Source organism: Nuphar pumila, chromosome 6 (assembly GCF_984573655.1).
Source record: "Nuphar pumila chromosome 6, dmNupPumi1.hap1.1, whole genome shotgun sequence".
Lineage (NCBI taxonomy): Eukaryota > Viridiplantae > Streptophyta > Magnoliopsida > Nymphaeales > Nymphaeaceae > Nuphar > Nuphar pumila.
Window position 1 is genome coordinate 42,103,596 of NC_143254.1, and position 2,999 is coordinate 42,106,594.

A 2,999-nucleotide genomic window follows, 5' to 3' on the forward strand; every position below is an offset into this window, starting at 1 on the left:
ATCAACAGTTTATATTATACAAAAAAAGTTGATTAATTAAAAGTCATGATTTTTTTATTAAATTGATTCAATTCAAAGCGTGATTTTTAGAGAATACAAAATGATTAACATATATATAGATTTAGATTAAGCAAAAAAACACATACACGTATGTTTTTTTTTTAAAAGGTTTGAGATGGTTTGAGAAATAAATAGTAAAATCCAAAAGGTCAATAGGGAGAGGACGACCTGATGACATGGCACTCCACTCTGCCAACGTGGGATAAGTTCTTCCTTCCAGGCCTCCCTCACTCAAACATGTCCAAAATACTCTCTCTCCACCAACATATGAAGCATTGGGCTTTTTGTGGCCAAAGTGCACATTTTTCATTTCTAGAATAGAAAAACATATATCCAATACATAAGCATTAAACAAATATTTACTTCACACAAATTATGAAGAAAGAAATAAAAAAAAAAATTATAAATATCATGAACACATTCTAGGTAGTCTTGCATTGCCATGGCTTCCTACTTTATTCTTTGTGATCTTGGACATCTCAGTCTGCATTTTCCTGAACATCTTTTCCAACTCCATCACCTTCCACTGCATCCCTTGAAAGCCATCTTTGAGTTTCTCATTTTCTGTCGAGAGATCGAGCTTCTTTGCGAAGAGAACGATTTGGTCGCCAACTTCTTGCTTGCTATCTTTGCTAGCTTTGTTCTTGCAGGAAGAGGGAGAGTTCATGTTAAGTAGGAGATGATCAGAGCCCTCAAGTAAGCTCTTGAGCTTTGATTGTTGACAGACTACAGCTTGCATTGCAGCCCTTGAAGGGATCCTGCAGTTCTGAGCAATATGCTTGCAGACTTCAAGTGAGAGTTTCTCATGATTCAAAACTCTGCAGATCTTCATCTTCTCTTCATCTGATAGTCCCGTATGTACCTGTTGATATCATTAACCAAGGACATGATCAGATATAATTTACAAAGTTGCAAGGTCATATTGGATCTAGAAATGGAAAAACAACAAAAGAAAACAAGTGGATTTAAATTTTCAGATACAGAACATATAATAAAGAAAATTAAATCCATAACAACCAAAATCCTTAACGGCTCGAGGCCTTCACAAGATAGACATTAGTTAACCGTGTTGTGCCTTAGAAAGGAGAGAACCTGTTTGATGTTGTCATTGAAATCAATAGAACACTTTGCTGAATTGGATTCATTGTTTGCTCTCTTTTTCTAGCTTTTCTTATTAAAATTGCAAAACCATTATAAAAAAAGTGCAACACCATTAGAAATAAAAGATTTTCGCTTTATAAAAAATTTGCAACAGGGAAGCTGTAGACATCTAGAAAGAGAAAAACACTGAGTGAACTAAGAAAGCTTCAACATGAAGAGTTTCTGACATCAACTTGTTTATATGCACACTTGCAAAGTTGCAGAACCCATTTGTAGACACTAACATTGAGTAAACGTATAAGATTTGTGACTCAAAGCAAATAATTTATGACTCAGATAAAGACTGCCAAAGAAATTATACAACTATAACGAACAAAACTAAAAGACAGAAACCTATATGTTTTCATAAATCCCAATTACAGTTTTCATAAAACATTGCAATAGAAAAAGTATTACCTCAAGGTACATATCCAAGGCTCTGTAAATCTCATCATATGATTCTCTTGCAGAGTCTGGCAGGGCCTTCACTAATGCAATGAATTTTGATGGTTTTAAACAAGAATCAGGGGCCACTTCTGTTATGTATTTGTCCATCAAGATTCCCACCCTCTTCAGTGCAGCTGGAGAAACCCCATCTCCACCAACAAAGGATTTCACAAATCTCAAGACCAATTTCACATCATATAGATATCCCATCCCAATTGGTGCAGGAAGGAGTAGATTATCCAATGTTGCCTGATCAAGCCGTGAACCAATCATAGTCACCAACTTGTCCTTACAACACTTGTTCATTGCCAAACCAGAAGCCACTCTAAGAATTCCAAACAGTCCTTTACATGAAACATAGTTTTTATCAAGCAAATTTAACAGATTTACAACAGCCTCTATAGCTTCCAATTTTTCCATGGGTGTTGAAGAGGCGAAACGGGACTTCAAGTAACAGAACAGGAACCTACTGAGGATAAGATTATCAATTTTATGGTTGATCATGGCCATGATCAACTTCTCAATAACTTGGGGGCTCAAAATAGATAAATCTTCAAACCACCAAGCTCGGTCATTGTTCTTTAAGAATTCGCTTTTCGTATCACAAGAAAATCGGACTGAGCTCTCAGGTGAAGAATTAGGAGGACTTGAATCACTATTTGATATTATTTTCAACAGCATAGAGTCTACGATTTTCTGCAGGATTCCTGATGAAGATGCTGCAGGTATAAATTCTTGGCATTGCTTCAAGGCCACCAAATTCTCTGACCAAGTCCAATACACAATCCCTTGAAGTGATCGTTCTGTCTGTTCAATTAAGTTGTTTGAACAGATCTCTTCCTTCATCTCCATGAAAATAGCAGCACAATGAAGAAGGCAAAGGTTGGAAGGAATTATATGAATTTTCCCATTGTTGTAACAGAACTTTGTCAATAGTTCAAATGCCTCTGAACCCCCTGGAAAATCATGGAGTATGACTTTCAGAGGTCGGCCATGATGGTTGGTGACAGAGATTGATGACTTTTGGAAAAGATGACACAATTTACCTGAAAAAGATGATAGAATTCTCTGCAAGCAAAGAGACCAAAAACTGTCAGTTATATAACAAGATGCAAACTTTATGCGATGCTCTGCTTGTCAAAAGGTCAGATTCAGCAATGAAGCACAAAGGGTGAAAAAATAACAGGATGAAAAAGTAAACCATCAAGATCTTTCAGTAGGAGAACAGGCAAACAGAATGGAGATTTGAGATTGAAAAAACCTAGCGTAAAAAAAGATTCAGACTATTTGAAGTAAGCGGTGAAGAAAGTGAACTTTCTGAAATCACTAATAAATTCTTATCAGGAAAAAGT

At 36.0% G+C, this 2,999-nt stretch overlaps 1 pseudogene across 1 annotated transcript; it reads right to left on the reverse strand.

Moving 5' to 3' along the window:
- Positions 1 to 576: 576 nt before the first annotated feature.
- LOC149834720 (BTB/POZ domain-containing protein At3g22104 pseudogene) lies at positions 577 to 2,493 on the reverse strand (annotated as a pseudogene). Its single transcript, XR_016432416.1, has 3 exons — positions 1,618 to 2,493; positions 674 to 922; positions 577 to 624 (listed from the first exon to the last, which is right to left on the reverse strand). The product of XR_016432416.1 is annotated as a BTB/POZ domain-containing protein At3g22104 pseudogene (transcript).
- Positions 2,494 to 2,999: the final 506 nt, after the last annotated feature.